The following is a 25,747-nucleotide window of genomic DNA, read 5'->3' as shown; positions in this document are numbered from 1 at the left end:
CCCAATTCAGATCCAACCGGCACGGCCATTGTATTTGTTTTAATAATTTATTTATCTCTCATTTCAATTCCCCCTTCATGTGGTCCTAATGTCCTTCCCTTCCTCTTTTTTTCATTCCTTTCTCATTCATATAGGCGTTGTAGCATTAGGCCGAGTTGTGGTCCTTTCATACATGCCATACTTGTCAAAATATTTATCAAATAATACTTCAATTTTGAAAGAGTAGTGCTAGGATTTCTTGCAAGGCAGCCCTTTTGCTCAATATTATAATTAATGTTCTACGAAACAAAATAGAGCTATGGACAAAAAAAAAATGGAAAGACTTGATGCTTGTGACAATCAAGAATGATTATTTAATTTATTGTTCTTACAAAATGAATTCACATCATAATAAATTCATATGTAGTCATGTCATCTCAAACCTCATAATATTTTCAAAGAATTAAAAAAAAAAAAAAAAAACCCACTTATGTGTATTTTTTTTTAGGCTATCACAACACTACTACACTTAAAAGGGATTATTTTTCTCCCAACAATATTGTTAGGCCGAACTCAATGTTCTTATTAGTAAGCAAAAGTGATTCCTCTAATAAGTGTGCTAATTGTAATTGTTTCATAGGTTGATTAATCTGGCTTAGTTCGATCCAATTCAAATGTGGAAAAAACTTTTTATTTTTTATTTTAAATTTTCAAATAATTTTAAAAAATTGCTACTTTATTTCCAATTTCCAACTTTTGAATATTTTATATGGAAAACTTAGGAGCGTGCAATAAAAATTGTTCTTCAGCTTTTATACTCAAATATTGAAGAATTTAAAAATAATATGAACATTTTTCATTGTTCAGAAAATGAGAATGGAAAAAAGAAGCTATTTTTTATAACGAAACATGGTCTAACATTTTTTATAGAAAAAAAATTATATGAAAACAAGAAAAGTCATTCTTACTTTTCATCAATTTAAACTAGAATTGACGAAACTTAAATTTAGAGACTAAATTGGATCAAAGGCTAGTTGAATTCTAAGTCTAACTTGCCTATTCAATTCGATTTTCAAAATACTATGATCATCCCTCTAGTTTGGTGGAACCAAATAATGTAATGCAAGTTAAAAATGATTAAGTGATCAATGGAAACTAATTATGAAACGCCCCGAACCCTTAAACCCGGGCCCGGTGCGTTATACCTGATCATATCCCTGATAAATCATGATTCATAATATACGCAACGGAAAACATAATTATAATCTCCATATAAATATACAAGAGTTTACTAATTCTAACTATAATCCATAATAAATCATCCAACACCTGCATTTCCATAAATCTACATAACTCCCAAAACAAATCAGTATTTTCACAATCATTCCTTACTCAATAGTCTTAAAATATAAAGACATTAAACATAAATTTTGTGTATCCCAAAATTAACATAGAAATATACCCTTTACTTTTTATATTCCCCAATAATGCTATAAAAACTTCAAACTCTCAAAGCTCGATCTCTAGGAAATCTTGAAAAAAAAAAAAATACATTCATATTTGGGTGAGACACATCTCAGTAAAAGAAGAAACCATATATTAAAACAGTGTGTGGCCAACATGAGTTTATATATGACATATTATTTAACATTTGAAAATTGTTAACATAATTTTTTAAATCATTTCCTGAACCTAATCAAACACATGCAAATGTTTAACCCACGAGATTACCCAAGGATAGGGGTGATTACTCGCCCATATAAGTAGCACCCCTCTGCTCTGATATTTTTGACAACCCAAAGGACGCAGTTAAAGCATACCAGGGCACTCACCTTACTCAGTAAGCTCTCAAGTGATAAATTAATCTCATACTCACATTGTTCAACAATAGCTTACCGGCAAAGGCCCTAAGGATAGGAAAATCTACCCGCCCATACAAGTAGGTTCCCTCTGCCCTAGTACATTATGCGGCTCCTACCGTATCTGAAACTACTAGTGCATTCACCTTACTCAACAAGCCCTTAGGCGAAGAGTACGCCTTGCCCAATCACATCATGTTCTACGTACATACCTACTTCTAATATCATAATACATCATTCTTTTCTATCATTATACATTCATGCACATTCATTCCTGTTCATAACTTAACTTTGCATTCATTTCACTTTAAGTAACTCTTTCCCATTAACATCATTTACCTTTGTCATTTCATTTCATTGCCTTTTCATCGTCATTTCATTGCATGACATTTCATTTCATTATTTCGTACTATAGCTGGTCTTTAGCCATCATCAGTTAGTTCACGTAGAAACGTGCTAGATCTGCTAACACAGGTCCTTTTAGCTGTCATCAGTTAGTCTACATAGAAGTGTGCTAGATCTACTAACATGGCTGCCTTTCAACTGTCTTACATTTACATGGTTGCATTTAACATACACAGGCAACATTGTCCATATCATATTTTATTTTCATTGCTTTACTTGCTTAGTCTGCATCTTATTGTCCATATCATATTTTATTTTCATTGCTTTACTTACTTAGTCTGCATCTCATACATTTAACATATATTTACACAAAATCTCATGCCACACAATTTAGCAATAAAATTCAAACACTGCCTGTAAAATAAGCCAACCAACATTTAATGTTTATATACTAAAAATATCTTTTATCTCTTACATAAATACTCTGAAAATATGTTTCCACTTTCATCAGTTCATTTTCACATATACATATCTAATAAACAACCCTAAACTCGAAAAAAAAATATATAATTTAAACAGTTAGCATTTTACCCATACTGAAACATATACACGTACATATAACACAATTTATTTTTCCATTAAATTCATAAAAATTTTGATTTAATATATATTTTTTCCCTTACCTGGTTTCTTGAACTACGCCAACAGGGACTTCAAAAAATACCTGCGGCGCTCACCCGGATCCTGAAATTAAATTCCTAGTTTTAATAAATTATTCCTAAATAAAATATTAATTTAATACTTCCTAGGGCCATAATTTCTAAATAAATAATAATACCCTTAAATTTAGCCAAATTGCCAAATTTCCCAAATCTCACTCTCGCTTTGGAGTAGGACTTAGAAAATCCCAATTGAAAAATTACCTATGCCAAAATGACGATATCAACGACTAGGACCCCGTAGTGGTGTCCATTCGTCGATTTAACCACATATTAATGGCAAAATTGAGAAAATAGAAAAAAATTACCTTTCCCCAGAAGCAGTGCCTAAGTCATTCCTATGAAAAATCTGCTCTAGTAGAAATGTCGGTAGCGGAACCAGGTTTCCAACGGCACCTTCCGTTTCCTGATCCGTCGCAAACTCGCTGAATAATTGAGAGAGAAGGAGAGAGACGGAGATGGACGCAGGAAAGTTAAAAAAAATTTCAGAGAGGGGGGTTGTTGCGTGCAGCCTGTCTTCTTCTTCCTTCTTTCTTCTTTCTTCTTCTTTCTGTCAGATACTTTATATATAAATATATATATATATATATATATATATATATTAAACTTATACTTATCATATATATATATATATATATTATAATAACTTACTTATATATATATCATTCTAATTAGTTTTTTTTTTTTAAATCCAATGTAAAAATATTTATTTTAATAACTAATTATTTAATTGTTTAATTTATCTTAATTTAATTTAATTTCTTTAATTATTATTATTATTATTATTATTATTATTCCCACGCCATTCTTTTTATTTATTTATCTGTTATTTTATTTTATTTTTTTTAATTATTTTAATCCTTTTAAATTACGGGTCTTTACAAATTATTCTGATAATAGGTATTAAATAGGATAAATTTTGAAAGTTAGAATTATTATTTAATTTTATAAAAAAAAACAAGTACTTCTTTTAAGTACTTGTGAAATAACTAGAACAAATCTCTTAAGATTTTATAATAAGTACAAAAAGTTTAAATAATTTTGCACATATTTTGTAATAAATTGTGCTAGTCTTGTTTGTGCATACAAATAAATAAATGAAAACTATAAGAGACTCCATTTAAATAATACATTATTAACTTGATCAAAATTTTGAATTAGATATTGAAAAAATATTTTCTTATACGCTTGAGCGCATGCACACACACACACAAATTTATTAAAATGGAATGTTCTTGCCTCAAGATCCTCTAAACTCTCAATCCTAAATTCTTGAGTTTTTGAATTTTTAATATTTCTAGTTAAATTTTGATTAGTTGTAAATTTATATCCTCAAATTTCACAGGTTGTTCACTATTTAGATGTGTTGGTAAAAAGAATAAACAAAAATAATTCCATTTAAGTTGACTTTGATTGGCTAAGTTTAGTAAATTTAATGTGAAAATTTTAAAATTTAAAGGAAGACATATATATATATATATATGCATATGCCCTTTATGGTTAATCAAAAAATAAAAGAGCCATCTTATGATTTTTTATGATCATTAAACCACTTATAGTTTTTTCAAAACTATGAAAAGTTACAATAATAGTTGTTTTCTTGATAAAAATAAATATGTTAGATGCATGTGTTATTTTATAGGAAAAAATAATCGTAAATGATACTACTATTTATTTTTTAAGAAAAAAAAAATTTCTGAAGAACAATAGCTCATTTTGGGTAAATTGTATCTCGTAACTCCTTAAAGTATAAAACCAAACTTGAAAACTCTTATTTTACCCTTTGGAAAAGAGGTTTTTTAGTTTATTCAATAGACACATCGTGAATGGTTCATGTAGACACGCCATTTTGTCCAAGTATTTGTATAATAAAACTCATTAGTATAATAAAAAAAAAAATACATGGCAAAATAAAAAATTTATATATAAAAATATAAAAATTCAGTAGGCCAACTCCCCCATCTTTACACCTGCACACACATCACAACAAAAATTTTAGTTAGTAATAAATTAGCAATTACAAATCAAAATAATAAAAAAAATCAACCAACCTATTTTTAAGTTTAATTGATATATCAATTATAGTTAATTGGTTTATTTCCCCTTGACCTATAAATAGTGATCTTCAAAGAGTTAGGGAGGAATTGGAGAAGAACTAGATACTGAAAAGGAGTGAGACAAGAAGTTGTAAGATTGAGATTGAGAGGTGTTAAAAATCAACAGAGAATTGGGAAAAAATGAGAGCGAAAAGGAGTTGGAAATTGATGCATTGGAAGGCTTCCAAATTCAGATTTCAAAAGGCTAAAAAAATTAGACGAGACGAACTAAAGATCAGAGGTATTGAGGAAGGCACCTGAGTAGAAGTAGCAAAAATAGGAGTTATAAAAGTTTACAAGGTTAGTACTCTTTCTCTTTGATTTCATAGAATTTGAAGTGTTGATGCAATATGAAAATATGAAAGGTTTAACGAGAAGGGGTTATATGACTTGATTAACTTGGGATTGGAGTAATCTAAAATTCATAATTTTAAACTTCAATAAATAATTCTTGAAATTTTGACCCAAAGGCCCGAATACCCATACTTGAAAAGTTAGTTCTAAGGACCCGAATCCAATGATATGGATTTAATGACCAAAATCCAAATGACCTAGACTTGAAAACCCAAGTTTAAAGATCTAGACCCGACTAAAACCTAATGACATGGGTCTAACTCAGTTGACTTGAGGATCAATCCAGATCTGGGTTTGACCCACTTACTCTAAGACCCAAGTCAACTTGGACTTGGGTCCATTAATCCAAACCCTCATAAACTTAAAGTCCAGGAGCTCGATGCCTCCAGGCCCAATTCCATTTAAGCCCATAGCATAATAAATTAAGTCCCATGGCCCAAGGGCCTGCCTAAACCTAATAGCCTAGAGTCCAATTGAACCTAAACAAAGCTCAACTCAATTCGGATCCAACTAATTTGCCAAGGCCCAAATTAAGTCCAAAACCTCTGTTGACCTTATTTGTCATACCCAATTTAGATTATGACAAATACTCAGGTATTTAATGTCTATCAAGTTTGTGTGTTGGTTTAAATTTGCAAGATCACTTGATGGCATGAGAAGAAATAAAGTCTAAAGACCCAGAAGATTTATTCTTGTTATAATTTATTTTATGCTCATTTGGGTCTGTAATAGTAATATAGGAAAAGGTCTGTAATAATCATTGCATATCATGCATGTAGATGCAATAACCTCAAAAGACCTTAGAAAGACCTTAGGTCCTTGCACATACATATAAGATGTCCCCAAAAACACATATATTATCAAGGGAATTAATTGAAGTAAAACTGGACTTATCGGGTAAAATCAGTGAGGCTTCGGGTGACTAAATAGTTGTGTTCAAAACACTTCGGGCAACTGAACCATTGACCTTTCAAAGTGTGGACTTGGTTTCAGGAAACCGAACCAAAAGGAATGTAGCATCCCCGGTCAACCGAACCACAATTCTGACTTTTCCCACCAACTCGGCAGCCTGAACTTCACGTTCAAAAATGCCTCATGCTACCAAACACATAAGTTCGGTAAATTGAACTCTGGACTAGGTGACCGAACCTCAGACAGAATACAAATCGACTTTGGTCAACAAACTGAGCCCACACTCAGGCACCCAAACTTCAAAAAATTAACTTTTTCTATTGTGTCTGTTCGAGCAACCGAACCATGGGTAAGGCACCCAAAACTCTCGGGTTGTTTTAATTTTTATGTTATTTTAAGTTAAACATGGTTAATTTTCATAAATGATTTTAAAACAAATTTAATAATGCCCTACATATCCCCAACGGTTATAATTTTAACCTATTCTATATATAGGGGTTCATTTTTGCTTGGATTAGCATGTGATTAGCCATTTGATTAGCAAAAAAACTCTCTTAAAATTTCAAAATCCTATTTTCTCATACAAAGTCCATACACTCATATACTCCCATTCCTTTGAGATACCTAGCATTGTGAGTTTTTATTCATTGTTCTATATTGCTAGAAACCCTCATTTTTTTAGTGTTCACTTGATTTTTGGATTGAGGGTTTAGCTTGATTTTTTCCCTTGATTTCATTTAATAAATCTTTGGCTGGGAAAAATCTTATAGCTTTGTGGGTCTTTGCATTATTATTGCAAGACTCATTAGGGCTTGTATTTTTGTGTGCAAAAATATTTTTACAAGCTCAGATCTGAATATCTCCTTATGCTTGGATATTGAGAAAATTATTTTTGAGATATTCTAAATTTCTATTGATTTTAATCTTTGAAACCCTAAATTGAGATTGAGATTTTATCATTACTTAGTTTCAAAGATTTCCTTGTAGATACACTCTTATGCTTGATCTGAGATAATAACTATTATGAGTGTTGATTGCATATATACACCATTAATCTTATTGTTCTTACATTATTCGTGTGTCTTGATTATTACTGGTACAAATCCACTTGATTAAGAAGCATTATATTTGTATGCATCTTGTATTGAAATACTGTTGTATTCCAAGTGTGGCCTAAGGGGGCAGTAATCCAGTCCGAAAGGATTGGTTGTGAAGGTTGAGGCCAGCCCTGTGCTAATTGGCTTGGTTGTATTTAGGTGCCACTCCACCCATTAAGTGAGCCCATAGGGTAATCTTTGTGCTAGTGAGCCAAGACGGGGATGCAGGTTGTTTGCCAAACCTCGATAACATTTCTGGTGTTGTCTCTCTTTACAGCTTTCCCTTACATGCTTAATTAGATTACTTGTGTATATTAATTTCCGTTGAATATATATTGATTTATTTTATCCACACTAGATTGATCTTATGCTTGTGTAACACAGCTACTAGTGCTTCGACCTAGGGGATTAATTTTTTAAAATACTAATTCACCCCCCTCTTGGGATTATAGTAAAGCTAACAATTGGTATTTGAGCCTAATAGTTTAGACTTAATAGTCATTTTGTAAAAAGATCTAGATGGCTCATAGTACTGTAACCCCTTTCCCTAAGGGACCCTCTTCCACACGCCCTCCAGTTTTCAGTGGTGTCAATTACACCTTTTGAAAACCAAGGATGCACATCTATCTTTAGAATATTGACTAGAAGGTGTGGAAGGTTGTCCCTAAGAAAAATTATGTTCCTATGAAAACTAAAGGTACAACTGGAGTTCTTAAGTCTGAAGAGGAGTATACTGATGATGATATGAAGCTATTAGTTTAAATGCTAATGCCATGAATAACCTGTGTTGTGGTCTTGATGTTATTGAATTTAATTGAGTTATGGCATGTTCATTTTCTAGGGAGATATGAGATAAGTTAAAGGTCACATATGGGGGTACTAGAGATGTAAAAGATAGCTAGATTGATATGTTGACCAAAAGCATTTAGGATGAAAGTCCATTTAGAGCAAGTACACTAGATTTACACACATCATCAGTTCACTTCTTGCATTAGGTAAGACCTATCCTACTTATGTGATGATTAGGAAAGTCCTTAGGGGTTTGCCTCCTATTTGGGAAGCAAAGGGTACAACCATATCTGAGGGTAGAGACCTTAAGGCTATGTCATTAGATGAATTGATAGGTTCACTTATCACCTATGAGTTAGCTATTAATGAGAGACTGTACAAAAACCCAAAGGATTATGGTAATTAAATAATAAGAGAAAGGAGAGAAAAAGGAATTTCAAAAAAGGATTCAACAGGGTCTCGTCGATGAGTGTAGAGTTCTTGTCGATGAACCAAGTCTCGTCGACGAGAGCTTATTGAGAGGGCTGTTTCATGGATCTAAATTTTTATCGACAAGGATCAAGTGCTTATCGACAAACCTCTTTCATGAACTCGTCGATGAGGTGTCGTGGCTCGTCGACGAGACCACATGGATAAACACCCTATATAAGGCCAAAAATCATTTTTCTGCAAGAGAATTTCATGCCAAACCCCTCTCTCTCTAACTTCATCTCCCTCTCATTCTCTCTATAATTTAGGCTTTGTTATTCGCCGAATCAATGATCTTAAGTGGCCACGTTACTCCGGCGAAGATTCTCTTCAAGTCTGCTGGAGTAAATTATTGGTTAGACCAACTTGGGCACAATCCCAAAATCTGGGTAAGTTGGTTATTTTAATATTTTATAAGGTATTTGGTATTTATAGACTAAGGAAAGTGTAGTAGATGGAATACACTAAAGTTGTATTTGGGGAAATGTAAATTTCAGGGTGTTGAGCTGTGAACACCACAGGTGTAGTTTTGGAATATTTTGTGGGCTTCTCAATAAGTCGGGTAAGGGGATAAATTAAGTCAGTATTTTCATGAAACTATTTATTATTATACAACATTTATTTTTAGGAAATATGTATGATTTAGAACTATATTTGGAAATACTATTGTTGAACAGGGAAATTATTTAAGTATGTTTTATATGGAAATATGATTTCAGAATAAATTATGAATTTATAAGGCTATGAATATTCGTGTGGCATGAGTATAATATTCCCATGAAATTTATGTTATATTGAAACATTATGATTTCAGTATAGGAATATATTTTAATGATTATGTTAAATAATGCAAGAATATATGTATATTATGTCATGAAATATGTAGGCGTTAATGCCGTGATTTTATGTTATAAATTATGTTGGCGTTAATGATGTGATTTTATGTTATGAATTATGCCGGTGTTGATGCCGTGATTATGTATGACATGTAAGAAATCATGAAATATGTTAATGTCAAATATTACTCTAAATTACGGAACAATTATGTTTAAATATGAAATGTATTATATGTTATCAGAACCCGGATAGTTTAGTTCAGTTTTAGGAATTACCCTTCGGTCGACTAACATCGGATTTTTTCGATGTCTTCAAAAGGACCTAGAAATGATCCTAGGACACTCACCAATGCATACACATGTTTGATTATTTGGAATAGAGTGTTTGTTGAATGAAATAGGACCGAAATGCACAAAATGTGCACCTTCGATCAACCGGCCTTTCATGCATATTTTCCCCCTGATCGACCAAACTTGGATCGGGTCAACCGGTTGACCACAACCTGGTCGACTGAGCTTCTGAAGTTCATTTGACCTCGGTTGACCGAACCTCCATCAAGTCAACTTTATTAACTTCCTGGTCGACCGAGCATTTTTTGTATTGCACCAATCTTGTCAACTGAGTTCCCATGTATGGGAACCCAATGGTCTGGTCGACTGACCAGTATAGTTCAAAATGACCCAAGTCGACCGAACCTCGCTAACTTGAAAAATTGCCCTCGGGCATACATGTTCGGTCGACCAAACCGGCAGTTTATTTTTGGCACGGTTGATCGAACCCCAAGAACTTGGGTCGACCGAATTTGTCCTGGTCGACAAGTGCTCTCGAGTTGGACCTAATTTTTACCACGGTTAACTCGGTTAAATAGGGTTAAAATAATTAAAACATCATAAATCTTTTCTAATTATTCCAACCATGTCCCTAATGGTTATAATTCAGGGGAAGTCTATAAATACCCCCTTATTTGAAATAATTAGCATGGAATTAGCAATCTTGATTAGGAGAAATTCTTTGAAATTCCCAAAATCTATAATACTCATCTTTAAGCTCTATACACTCATACTTAACTTCTTTTATTGCCGAAAATCTTTTGTAAGTTGGATTTGAGTGTCTGATTGCTCTATAGGTTTGCTCTCCTTTGTGTTGTGTTTGATTTATCCAATTTTCCTTGAGAACAAAAACTTTAAGTATTCTAAGGGGACTTTGTTAATAAGTCTATCCTAAGAAGAATTTGTTTGATCTTCTGAGATTGCACTTTCATTGCAACATCTTGAGAAGCTCGTATATTATTTTGGTTGCAAAATCTCTTTAAAACCATTTTCAAATATCTATTGTGTCTCATCTTGGAAAACTATTTGAAGAGATATTTGTTTATGAGGTGAAATCTTTGTTGCAGTATTCATTGATTTATATCTTCTGTTGAACACAAAGATTGAATCCCTTTTGCAAAGCAAATTTATACGTTGCTTAAGCTTTATATGATTGAGAAAATCTGCTAGTTGAAATACATGAAGTTGGAATGATATCTTTGTTTGATTTTTTAGATTGAACATCTTATGATACAAAGATCATACTGGTTTGCACTCTCATGCACTGATTACATTGATAGTAAATATTTATTTGAGAGCATATATTAAACCACATTGAGCTTACCTATTAAATCATTTGGTGATGTATGTGATTGCGCGTAACTGGGTACATATCTTCTTTACTTGAAAGTATAATCACTATACCATTTCATTGATTGTGAAATTACTGTTGTATTTCCAGGCATGGGCCTGAAGAGGGAGACTAGCCCTGTGAAATAGTCCCAGATTGGCTTAGACCCGGTTACGAAAGCTAGGTACACCATCCTGGTAAGGTGTAGGTTGAGGTCAGCCTCAATAATTAACTTGGTTATAAAGGTCGAGGTTAGCCCTGTGCTAATTGACCTAGTTGTAATTGGTGCCGCTTCGCCCATTAAGTGAGCCTTTAGTGGATTCCTTGGGCTTGCGAGCTAGAGGCAGGGATGTAGGCACAATTGGTCGAACCTCGATAACATATCGTGTGTCCTGTTTATATTTCTGCAGTTTATATTTACCGCACATGTATTTTATGGTGTGAATGATGCGCTTGATTTAAATTTTCACACGTTATATTATTGGTGCATTTGGAATTGTATAGAAAGACCCTAGGTTGTATTATACGAGTACTTAATTTAACCTAGAAGACAAATTTTAAAATTCCAATTCACCCCTCCTCTTGGGAATACACCAATTCTAACAAATATGTTAGTGCTACCACAGATCTTATGTAGAGTATGGGAGATGGTAGTTGATGTGGCTTTATGGGAGTGTCGTAGTTCCCCTGATAGACCGGCACAGGTGGAACAAGCCCATCGTACTTACAGACTTATGTTTGATTTAGCATGGTCGGCTAGCCATTGTTAGGTCCCGCCTTCGGGCCGCACAACCTTGTCATGTGGGGGGGGGGGTAAGACATGATGATAGCTAACTAACTATCTATCCTGAGTAATAATTCAAGTATGATATGATTATATAAGATGATTTTCTCAGTACATAAATTTAGTACGATATGCTATGTTATGATAAACCATGATATATTCAAATATGATACAATTGTTATCCGAGTTACGAATTATGTAATGTTTATATGTATATTACGAAAAATACTCATGTTGCCACATACTGATATTAATTTGTCTCCCTTACTGAGAGGTGTCTCACCCCAGCATTACAAACATTTCAAGAAATCCAGGTAGGAGGGCAGACAAAGCCCCGCAGCAACAGAAGAGGATTGGACTACCCTATCTGTAGGGTAAGTAGATTGAGTTAGGGTTAGATTGGCTTTAGGATTGAAACCCTAGGAGCACTTTTTTTTTTGTCTTTTTTGGATGACTGTATGTATATGTATATAATAGATTTGATAGAACTCTGGTATGGTTTCTAGTATTTATGGCATGTATATGATTTTATGTTTCTCGCTGCTTAGGTATTAGAGTTTTATGATAAATATATCCCTGGATCCTATGGGTCCAGGTTGACCATGACTATGATAGTTTAGATGGATATTATGTATGTTATTATGTGAAATATATATATATATATATATATATAATAAATATGGTAAAATAGGCAGGTCGTTACAGATTGAATGAGCACAATAGGATGAAAAAGGTGACTGCATTAAAAACGTATACTAATACTTGTAGTGAGTGTAGTGAACCTGAATCTGGAGATAACATGGCTATACTTACTAGGGAATTCAATAGGTTCTTCAGGAAGAACAATAGGCCATACAGAAAGTCTAGGGATTCTACATCTAAGAAGGGAGAGCCTAGTAGAAGAAAAGAAAAATCGAATGCTCCCACGTGCTATAATTGCAACAAAGTCAGTCATATCAAACTTGATTGCCTATTGCTGAAAAAGGAGTCTAGGAAAAAGAAGAAAGCCATAAAAGCAGGTACCTCGTGTGATAGACAAAACAACAGCGATTCAGATTCAGATTGCAGCGACTCTGATATTGCAAATTTGTGCCTGATGGCACGGGATGATGAGGTATTATCTTCTTGTTCCTTATCCTCGTATCATTTTGATGATGATTGTGATTCTGATAGCATGCCCACTTTTAAAGAATTGTAATATAAATATATTCGTGTATCTAAATTGTTAAACAAAATGACCAAGGAAAATGATGTCTTAAAAAAGAAGTGTGAAAATTGGTCAAAACTATTTGAAATTGCAAAGAATTCTCATGCATCGATTCTTAAAGAAAAAGATTTGAAAATTTCTAAGCTTAGAAGAAAATTGGAGGATAGCTCAAAATTGTTTTTAAATTTACAGAGGGCCATTGAAATTTTGAATAACTCCTTGGGGCCCAAAGAAACTCTCTTAGCAAAGAAGGTCTTGGATTTAATGGTATTGAAATTGTGAGACGACATAATCTTTATTTGGGACATTTTACTCGAGAATCAAAATCCCAAATTCCACCTAAAGATCATGGGTATTGAATGACATGCTTCAAATGTAAACAAATTGGTCATATCTAGTTTGACTATCCACTTAAAAATAAGCATGTAAGAATTAAAAAAGTGTGGAGAGTCAAAGGTGATCCAAGAACTAATCCTTGTGAACCCAACAGAATTTGGGGACTAGCGTTAGTTACTTAATTTTTCTTGTAGGTGTGCTTGAGATCGTCTTCCTCCAAGGACAAGTGGTACTTGGATAGTGAGTGCTCATGGTATGTGACCGGAAACAAGGCTAAGTTCGCATCCATCACTCCCAAGGATGGAGGATATGTGACATTCGGTGACAAGGCAAAGGGGCGAATCACCAGCGTAGGTAAGGTTGGTAAGGAACCTTCCCTGGTTATTGATAATGTACTGCTTGTTGATGGTTTGAAACATAATTTGTTGAGTATTAGCCAATTATGTGATACAGGGTATATAATGTCTTTTGAAAATGATAAATGCATTGTTGAGAGTAAATCTGATAACAAAGCACTTTTTACTGCTAAACGTCATGAAAATGTGTATACAGCTAGCTTTGATAACTTAGCATCTCAACAGATTACATGTTTTTTTGCAATAAATGAAGCTAACTGGTTATGGCATAGGCGTTTAGGATATGCTATTATGGATTTGTTATCAAAACTTGTGGAAAAGGATTTGGTTAAAGGCTTACTTAAAACACATTTTGTAAAAGATAAAATTTGTGATGCATGTCAAATGGGTAAGCAAACAAAATCAAATTTTAAGAAAAAGAAATTCATATCTACCACTAGACCATTTGAAATGCTACACTTAGATTTATTTGGTCCTAATCAAGTTCAAAGTCTAGGTGGAAAATTGTATGCCTTTGTTATTGTGGATTATTTTTCTAGGTTCACATGGGTGCTGTTTCTTTCTTATAAAGATGAATCATGTGAACAATTCACTAAATTATATAAAATAATTCAGAATGAAAATGGCTATAAAATCACATGCATAAGAAGTGATAGGGGAATTGAATTAAAAAATGATGGGATAGAAAACTATTATGACCTATAGGGCATTTTGCATAATTTTTTTGCACCTAGGACCCCACAACAAACCAGTGTTATAGAAAGAAAGAATAGGTCACTGCAAGAAATGGGCAGGACTATGCTGAATGAACATAAATTACCCAAATATTTATGGGCTGAGGCTGTAAGTACTACATGTTATGTCATGAATAGTGTATTAATCAGACCTTTACTTAATAAGACTTCATATGAATTGTGGAACAACCATAGACATAATATTTCCTATTTTCATGTTTTTGGTTGTAAATGCTTTGTACTTAGAGATAATGAACATCTAGGGAAATTTGACTCTAAATATGATAAAGGTATTTTCCAAAGCTATTCACTTAATAGTTAATCATATAGAGTTTTCAATAAACAAACACTAACTGTTATTGAATCTATTCATGTTATGTTTGATGAATCTAATCCATTTTCTAAATGAGATGATGAAGATGATATTGATATTAGAAAAGGTTTAGATAACCTATCTATTGAAAATAATGTGGACATCAATTCAGAAGCAAATGATAAATCAATTAAAAATGATAAAGTTGAAAGTAAGGTTCAAGAACTACCTAGGGATTGGAAATACATTAGGAACCATCCTTTAGATCAAATTATAGGTGAACCTTCACGTGGTGTAGCCACACGGTCTTCCTTAAGAAACCTAGCTAGCCATTTAACTTTCTTATCTCACGAGGAGCCCAAAAATATTAAGGAAGCCATAGAAGATAAGTCTTGGGTGATGTCTATACAGGAAGAGCTTAACCAATTTGAATGAAGCAAAGTGTGGACCCTAGTTCCTAGGCCTAATGATTATACAATTATTGGAACTAAATGGGTATATAGAAATAAGAAGAATGAGAATGGGGTAGTAACTAGAAACAAAGTTAGACTAGTTGCCTAGGGATATAATTAGGAAGAAGGGATAGATTTTGATGAAACCTATGCTTCTGTAGATAGAATGGAAGTCATTCGTATGTTGCTTGCTTATGCCACTTTTAAGAACTTTAAATTGTATCAAATGGATGTTAAAAGCACATTTATTAATGGCTACATCAATGAAGAAGTGTATGTAGAACAACCACCCAATTTTGAAAATTATAAATATCCTGATCATGTATACTGTTTGTCCAAAGCCTTGTACAGATTGAAACAAACTCTTAGAACTTGGTATAAGAGGCTTAGTGGTTTTCTATTAGAAAATGGGTTTACCCATGGCAAAATTGACACTACACTTTTCATCAAATCTAAAAAGGATGATATGCTCCTTGTTCAAATTTATGTTGATGATATTATTTTTGGAGCAACTAATGATGATTTGTGTAATGAATTTGCCAAATGCATGCAAAGTGAATTTGAAATGAGCATGATGGGTGAACTAAGTTTCTTCTTAGGACTACAAATTAAACAGGCTAAATATGGGACTTTCATTGTCCAATCTAAATATGTAAGGGACATGGTAAAGAGATTTAATATGGAAGATGGTAAAATTCTTGACACTCCTATGTGTTCTTCCATCAAACTTGATAAAGATGAGCAAGGAATCCCTATAGATGTGAAATTATATCGTGGCATGATTAGTAGTCTCCTATACCTCATAGCTAGTCAACTTGATATCATATTTAGTGTGTGCATGTGTGCTAGGTTTCAGGCCGCTCCTAAGGAGTCTCATCTATTGGCAGTCAAATACATTCTTAGGTACCTAGTTGGAACTGTAGAATTAGGCTTATGGTACCCTAAGCATACGACAATTGAGATTGTTAGTTATACTGATGGTGACTTTACCGGTAGTAAGGTTGATAGGAAGAGTACTAGTAGCACTTGTCACTATTTAGGACAATCTCTAGTTTCTTGATTTTCCAAGAGACAGAACGTAGTTGCCTTATCCATAGCCGAAGTAGAATATATTGTGGCAAGGAGTTGCTGTGATCAAACGCTTTATATGAAACAACAACTTATGGATTTTGGATTGCACTATGGTACGGTTCCAATTAATTGTGATAATACTAGTGCAATTAATATTTCTAAAAATCTTATCTCACATTCACAAACTAAACATATTGAAATTAGACATCATTTCCTTTGTGATCATGTACAGAAGGTGGATGTGGCACTTGAGTCTGTGTGCACCAATGAGCAGTGGGCTGATATTTTCACCAAACCCCTTTCAGAAGATAGGTTCATACAAATTAGACGTGAGCTAGGTCTAATGCATAGTAGAGATGCCTCCTAGATTTTTGATAGAATGCACAAACTTAGGGGGAGCTTCTTATCATAAGAAAACATACGACTATGAACTTTAAATCTATCATTGCATTATACTTTATGAGTTTGTATGTGCTTTGCAAATGCCTGACTATCATATCTTTTGCATGTTGATAGTTATATTTATGTTTTATGTCTTGATCATACTCAACTGTTTGAGTTGGTAGTTGTGCATAAACTATTAATCTAAAACTCAATTAGGTCATTTCTATACAGGTATTTTTTTTTTGGGAAAATACTCTATTTTTAAATGGCATACTGTCGAAATTTCTAAAAACTTTACCAAACATGTCTTGTATTTAAATGATTCATACTCAATGCCTATGCCTATGTACTTTATGTTTATCATAACCCTTTTTGCTGTTGCCAAAAAGGGGAGAAGAGGCAAAATTAGGTATATTTTAAAATTGAGTATATTTTTTAGAAATATTTGAACTTTTAAATATTTAAAAATTCTCAATAGTGCATATTGTCAGAGGGAGCCTTTCAAAGCTATACCCACTTTTTCATGGTGTATTTGTCATCATCGAAAAGGGGGAGAATGTTGACCTTATTGGTTATACCTAGTTTAGATTATGACAAATACTCAGGTATTTAATGTCTATCAAGTTTGTATGTAGGTTCATATTTGGAAGATCACTTGATGGCATGAGAAGACTTAAAGTCTAAAGACCCATAAGATTTATTCTTGTTGTAATTTATTTTATGCTCATTCGGGTCCATAATAGTAATATAGGAAAAAGGTCTGTAATAATCACTACATATCATGTATGTAGATGCAATAAGCTCAAAATACCTTAGGTCCTTGCACATACACATAGGATGTTCCCAAAACACATATATTTTTAGGGGAATTAATTGAAATAAAACTAGACTTATAAGGTAAAATCAGTGAGGCTTTGGGCAACCGAATAGTTGTGTTCAAAACACTTCGGGCGATCAAACCATTGACAAGTCAAAGTGTTGACATGGTTTCGAGCGACAAAACTAAAAGGAATGTAGTGTCCCTAGTCAACCAAACAAAAATTATGACTTTTCCCACCAACTCGGTAGACCAAACTTCACGTTCAAAAATGCCTCAGGCTACCGAACACATGAGTTCGGTAAATCGAACTCTGGACTAGGCAACCGAACCTCGGACAGAAAAGAAATCAATTTCGATCAGCAAACTGAACCTACACTCAGGCACCCAAACTTCAAAAGTAAACTTTTTCTATTGTTTCTTTTCAGGCGACCAAACCATGGGTTAGGCGCTCAAAACTCTCAGGTTGTTTTAATTTTTACCGTGGTTATTTTAAGTTAAATAGGGTTAATTTTCTTAAATGGTTTTAAAAAAAATTTAATAATGCCCTACATATCCCAAACAGTTATAATTTTAACCTATTCTATATATAGGGGTTCATTTACTTGGATTAGCATGTGATTAGCCATTTGATTAGCGAAAAAACTCTCTGAAAATTTTCAAATCCCATTTTCTCATACAAAGCCCATACACTCATATACTCCCATTCCTTTGAGATATCTAGCATTGTGAGTGTTTTATTCATTGTTCTATATTGTTGAAACTCTTATTTGTGTAGTGTTCACTTATTTTTTGGATTGAGGGTTTAACTTGATTTTTCCCTTTGATTTTATTTAATAAATCTTTGGTTGGGAAAAATATTATAGCTTTGTGGTTCTTTGTATTATTGTTGCAAGACTTAATAGGGCTTGTATTTTTGTTTGCAAAAATATTTTTACAAGCTCAGATCTTGTGCTTTGATATTGAGAAAACTATTTTTGAGATATTCTAAATTTCTATTGGTTCGAATATTTGAAACCCTAAACCGAGATTGAGATTTTATCATTACTTAGTTTCAAAGATTTGCTTGTAGATACATTGTTGTTCTTGATTTGAGATAATAATTATTCTGAGTGTTGATTGCACATATACACCTTTGAGCTTATTGTTCTTACATTATTGGTGTGTTCAGATTATTACTGGTGCAAATCTGTTTGATTAAGAAGCATTATATTTATACGCATCTTGTATTGAAATACTGTTCTATTCTAGGTAGGCATGGCCTGAGGGGGCGGTAATCCAACTCGAAAGGATTGGTTGTGAAGGTTGAGGTCAGCCCTGTGCTAATTGACCTGGTTGTATTTAGGTGCCGCTCCACCCATTAAGTGAGCCTACAGTGTAATCCTTGTGCTGGTGAGCCAAGGCAGGGACGTAGGCAGTTTGTTGAATCTCGATAACATTTCTGATGTTGTCTTTCTTTACTGCTTCCCTTGCATGCTTAATTAGATTACTTGTGTAGTTTAATTTCCTCCGAATATATATTGATTTATTTTATCCGCACTAGATTAACCTTAAGCTTGTGTAATACTGCTGCTAGTGGTTTGACCTAAGGGATTAATTTTTTAAAATACCAATTCACCCCCCCTTCTTGGGATTACAGTAAAGCTAGTAAACTAACCAAAGCCAAACCAAGTCTAACCTAACTTGAGCACCTGAAACCCTAACCCTAAGTCAAAGTTATCTAAACTTAGATTCCTGATTGGTTAATGAGAAAATAGGGGAAAATGCAAGGAAACAACAAGAAATTGAAATAAAGGAGAAGAAAATGAAGGGGAAAAGGGATTGAAAGATCATAGCTTACATCAGATCTGGGTGTGAGTGAGAGAGAGGTTGTAGGGAACATAAATCTCATTACTCTTATGCCATTCGATAAAAACTTGCAAAAGAAATTGAAAAAAAAAAAGTTAGAAAGAAAGGAATTAAATAAGAGAGAGATAAGAGATTCAGGAGAGTTTGAGGGAGAGTGATAGAGGAAGAAAGAGAGTCGTGAGAGTGAGATTTAGAAAGAATAGAAAAGGTGAAACTAACAAAGAAGGGAAGAAAAGAGGCAGAAAGGGTAAGATGAAGAGAGGATAGGAGAGTAAGAGAGAGTAAGAGGTGGGACAAAGAGAGACAATAAAGAAAATGAGAGATTGAGAGTAAGAGAGGCAAAGAGGAGAAAAAGAGAATTCGAGAGAGTTTAGAGAAAGAAGAAAGAAGATAAGGAAAATAATAAAAATGTACATTAAATTTTTAAAAAGAAAAGTTAGTGGACACATGTCACTGTAAATACGATACCGCTTGCTACCATGTGTCACCATGGATGGCTGACATGTGGCAACCTTCTCCCATTTCTCGCTTTCTCTTCCTTGAATCGAGTCAACCCTGTTTGAGCCTAGTTAACTAAGATTGACTCTTTGACCCAATTCAAATTGGTTGAACTGATCTGACTTCCGTTGGACCGCTCATTTTATTTTTAAATTAGTTAGTTCATTTTTAATTCACAAAAATTGGAAAAAATAAATTAAAAAAATCAGGAAAAAATATAGAAAAAATAGAAAAAAAAAAATCTTTGAGTCATTTTTAACTTGGGGAACCCAAAAAAATGGAATAATAAAATACCAAAAAAAAAATTAAAATGGAGAAAATTCTTTTAAAATCCTAGAAAATTGGAAAATATATATATTATAGAAAATTCTTGAAATTTTTTTGTTTAGGAATTTGGGAATGTTTTAAAGATTTTTTTTTTTTTAATTTGATGAATTTATATGATTATGTTATCTGTATATATATTTTATTCTATATGTATGTTTGTCTCAATGATAAAATAAAGGGTAAAGAAGTATTTCAAACCTTATCTATATCAGTTATAAAGGGGTTTTATCAAATAAGTTCTCCACCTTTGGAGGTTTTATTGAACCATTCCTAAATCGCACTTGATTTTACAGTTTTTTTGAAAATTTAATGTTTATTGATTTATTAAGGAATTAATTAATGATTATATGATTCAAGTGGGGATAATTCATAGTTAATTGGGTACCATCTGTATAACGGGTGTGTAGGGGGCGCTAATATCTTCCCATTGCATAACTGTTGACCTTATAGGTCATACCCTGGTTTTGATAATGACAAATACTCTTGTATTTAATAAATATCTAGTTCATGTGCAGGTTCATATTAGTATATCATCAATGGCACGTGAAAGCTCAAAGCTTGAAGACAAACTCATGCTCTTAATTGTAATAATCTTAGTGAAATTTGTCTGTAATAGTAATTAGGGTATTCGGTTTGTAATAAGCACACACATCACATGCATGATTTATTTTGTAAGCTCAAACCAGATACAAACCAAATATAACCATAGAAAGACCTTAGGGTTTTCCTTTCGATCAACCCTCGGTCGACCGACACCGGACTTTTTTGGTGTCTTCAAATTGGACCCCAAGTGCCCCTAGGACACTCACACTTTCACATATATTTGTTAGGCACTTAAATAGCGATTGATTGTGTCAAAATGAGACTGAAATGCACACTTGGTGCACTTTCGGTCGACCGGCCAAATTAGTTCATTTTTGGCCTAGTCGACCGAACCATACCTGGGTCAACGGTCGACCAAGGTCCCGGTCAACCGAGACCTTGTAGTTCATTTGACCCCGATCTACCGAACCACTTGGGAGTCAACATTTTGACCTCCCGGTCGATCGACCACTTTTGTACTCCAACTACCTGGTCCACTGGAGGGTCCTCGGGAGAATTCCCAACGGTCTGGTTGACCAAACTGTGCAGTTCAAAAAGGCCCGATCGACCGAACCTCGGAAGTTTGGGAAATCTCCCTCCCCGGTCGACCGAGCCTTTCAGTTCAAAAGTCTCCTGGTCGATCGAGCCATTTGAGTCCTAGTCGACCAAACCATTTCTGGTCGACCGGACCTCTCGGGTTGCTCCTATTTTTTTACCGCGGTTAGTAATTTTAAACAGGGTTAAATTGATTTAAATGTCATTAAACTTTTCCAATAATCCCTAATAGGTCCCCAACGGTCAAAATTTTCAATATGTCTATATATACTCTTTCATTTGGTGGATTAATCATTGATTAGCAAAAAGGATTAAGAATTTTCTCTCTAGAGCAAAAATACACTCTTTTGATTCCTAATGCTCATACCTCCTTACAAACACTCTAGCCTTCCTTCTAAAAGTTCAAAATCATTTGTAAGTGCTTTGAGTGTGTATTCTAAAAGGTTTGCTCTCATTGTTTGAAGTGCCTTGAATCGATTTTTGTAACGAGAGCATAACCTAAGTATTCTTAGGAGGCTTCTCTAATAAGCCTATCCTAAGAAGACTTGTTAAACTTCCAAGTGTTGCATTCTCATTGCAATAACTTAGGAAGTTTGTATTTGCATTTGGCTTGCAAAACTATTTTCAAACATATTCAAATATCTTGTAGTATTCATATTGATATTCTTGTGAAAAGATATTTGTGTGTGTTATATTAATCTTTGTAGCAATATCCATTCAAATCTATATCATTTGTTGAAACACAAAGATTACTTATATCTTGCAATCCAAGCATATATATATATATATATATATATATATATTTACGGTATTGAGACATTCTATTGATTGATATTATTGAGGCTTGTTTGATACTCTGTGTGAACACGTTTGATTGAATACTCTGAAATACACAGATTATTATTGACACTTTCACGTGCATACTACACTGATAGAAAAATTGTTTGAGAGTTGAACTACTTAGACCACATTGAGCTTACATTATTAAATCATCTGTGGTGTATGTGTTTGTGCGCATTTGTGGTACAAATCTGCTATACGTGAAAGCACTCTTGTATTGTACCTTTTGATTGTATATCTGAGAGATTCCAGGAGTGGCCTGAATTGGGCGGTAATCCAGCCCGGTAAGGATTGGTAAAGGTTGAGGTCAGCCCTGTGGTAATTTGACCTGATCTGTATAGGTGCGGCTCCACCTGTTTAAGTGAGCAAGTTATTGTGATAATCCTTGTGCTGGTTAGCCAAGGCGGGGACGTAGGCAGTTGGCCGAACCTCGATAACATATCTACGTGTCATCCTTTCATTACTGCTTTCTGATGCTTGTATGATTGTTTAAACTATTTTATTTAATTTCTAGTATATTTACATTATTTGCACTAGAATGACCATAGGCTTGTGAACATACTGCTGTTAGGAGGAATACCTAGGAGATAAATTTTAAAAATACCAATTCACCCCCCTCTTAGGATCACGGTAAAGCTAACAATAATTATACTCTTGATCTCAATTTTGGTAAAAACAAATCGAGACTGCTTGTTCTTTGGCTTTGGGATTAGTCTACATACAAATTAATGGGTAGTAATTAGGTGAACTAACTATACCTAATAAAATAACTGGTTAGTGACAACTCCATAGAACCATTATTATTATCACCCCTCACCATTTAGGACCTATTTTTCGGGATATTGCGATAGTTTGGTGACTCCATTGGGGACCACTAGTCGAGCCATTAATTAACTATAAATTATCCCAAATTTCAATTTGTTGGCCTAACAAGGCTTAAGAATCTTATATTTTGGAAATTTCTAAAAGTTGTAAGATTAGGCAACTGATAGTGTTTCATCAGTTGACTGACATTTTTATACTGAAAAATTTGAGCAAAAAGAATAGAACCAAGTGATTGATCTCTCAAGCTCAGGCAACTGACTTAGTACTGAATTTTGAAATATACTGAACTATAAAAGCTCAAGCGACAAATCATTCAGGATGAGGCGACTGACACTACACTGACTTTCAAAATTTGCTGTTCTATAAAAGATCAGGCGACTGACCCTGATAGTCTTAGTCAACTGACCTTCATAACTTTCAAATTAAAACAGCAAGGAAAGTTTCCAAATTGGATTGCTTGGTCCTCAAACTTTGTGAAAATTTGGGAAACACTTTAAGAAACTTGGGGAATACGAAAATTAACTTTTTCTATCTATAAATACACGGTAAACCTAAAGATCAAACATACCTACAAGCAGCAATCAATCTATATTCTTTCTACTCTTCAAAAATTTCTTGCTCAAATATTTTTTGAAGTCTTGCTATGTTTGTGCTGATATTACTCATGGTTTCTGATCGTTCTGTAGGAACGTTGAACTGGGTTATGCATATTAAGTATACATCCTTCGAGATTATCAGCTATTCAGATGCTGATTTTGTTGGTAGCAAAGTGGATAGGAAGATCACGAATGGCATATGTCATTTCTTAGGACATTCTTTAATCAATTGGTTTTCCCAGAAGCAGAATTCAGTTGTTCTTTCCATAGTTGAGGCAGAATACATAGTAGCAAGAAGTTGTTGTGCTCAAACGTTATACATGAAGCAACAACTTATGGATTTTGGATTAAGCTATGATACAGTTTCTATAAGGTGCGATAATACGAGTGCAATAAACATCTCAAAGAATTCTATATTACATTCACGAACTAAACATATAGAAATTAGACATCATTTTCTTCATGATCATGTGCAAAAAGGAGATGTGACACTTGAGTCTGTATGAACAGATGAACAATGGGTAGACATATTCACGAAACCACTTGCGGAGGATAGGTTTATCCAAATTAGACATGAATTAGGCCTAATGCATAGTCTAGAAGTTGCCTAGGATTATATTAGATAACATAATTCAGGGGAAGCAACATCACTTAATATTCACAATTGGTTAAAAATTTCAAATTCGGCTCATTTGTTCCCATTTGGTATCATATTTGTCACTTTTGGTATTAAATTCGTATCATGATGAGTGCATGTTAACTGACACATGTTAATCCTCACATAACTTTTGAACTTTAGTGACTATTTTTTCTTATCCATGTCTATGAAATTTGACACACTGTGTATGTTCACATTGCAATTTAATTCAAAAATACTTTTTTTTTTTTTGCACTAGTAGGGGAGAGACGTAAGTTGAATTAACACAAGGAGACATATTTCACAGTACAATTTTTGAAATGTAAAGGTTACATATTTAAAAAAAAAAAATGAGATATAATTATATCAGAACATTTTTGTTATAAACTTTTTTGTTGATGTCAAAAGGGAGAGAAGAATATAAGGTTATAACAAAAATAGTTAGCAAAATTAGAAAATTAGCTTACAAAAGTTTTTTTTACATTGTTTTGAATTTTATATTGTGCATTATTTGAGGGGGAGCCTTGTTAAGCGTAACCCATTTCATATTTTTGCTCGTGTATTTGTCATCATAAAAAAGGGGAAGATTATTCACTCTATGAGTCTAATCCTGTTTGATAATGACAAATCACTTAGTATTTGATCTGTGCATTGAGAATGTGAGCGGGAACATTACTTAGCATGCACGGAAGGTGAAGAAGTCATGGAAGCCACGAGGATTAAAGCTTATATATATATATAACCCAACCCAATCTATGGAACTAAAAGAGTAGAAGAATGAAGATGTAAGTGTCAAGTTCAAGATCATCATGGGAATGGGTATTTCGAATTGATGTGTGTGCATACTTTATATGATATAACTAGAAGCTCAAAATATACTATACACATGCATATCATAAAAACTTTGTAAGGTTAAATATGGGTTTAGAGAACTTATTTTTAAACCTTGAAAAATGTTTTATAAGAGGTTAAAGCAAGAGAACTCAAATGATTTTGAAAAACTAAACTGACAATTATGAAGTGGGTCTACCTAGGCGACCGGGGATTACCCTCAAAAGTTTGAAGATTCAACTTCAGACGACTGAAGTTTTTTTTCAGACGTTTGAAGAATTTCCTTAGAAGACTGAAGAATTAGTTCAGACATCTGAAGATTTAATTGCTGAAACACAGAACAGGCAGAACACCCTCAGACGTCTGAAGCTTCAGTTTTGTCATCTAAACTAGGGACTTCAGAAGATTGAACCCTCAATTCAGTTGTATGACCTTGTGTCCGGACTATAATTTTCAGTACTTTAAGGAACATTAGACGTATGAACCCGAATCTTTAGTCGTTTGAACCTGTGGGAAGTTTAAAAATATATTCTTTAGTGAGAGAACACACAGGTTATATACTTGATCAAATTGATCCAACAGTCAGTACTTATCCTAAGGCCGAGATTACCAATATAATCAATCTTTAAACCCTAATGCC

This window comes from Malania oleifera, chromosome 11 (assembly GCF_029873635.1).
Source record: "Malania oleifera isolate guangnan ecotype guangnan chromosome 11, ASM2987363v1, whole genome shotgun sequence".
Lineage (NCBI taxonomy): Eukaryota > Viridiplantae > Streptophyta > Magnoliopsida > Santalales > Ximeniaceae > Malania > Malania oleifera.
The sequence above is the reverse complement of the archived record's forward strand: the minus strand, read 5'-3'. Positions refer to the sequence as shown.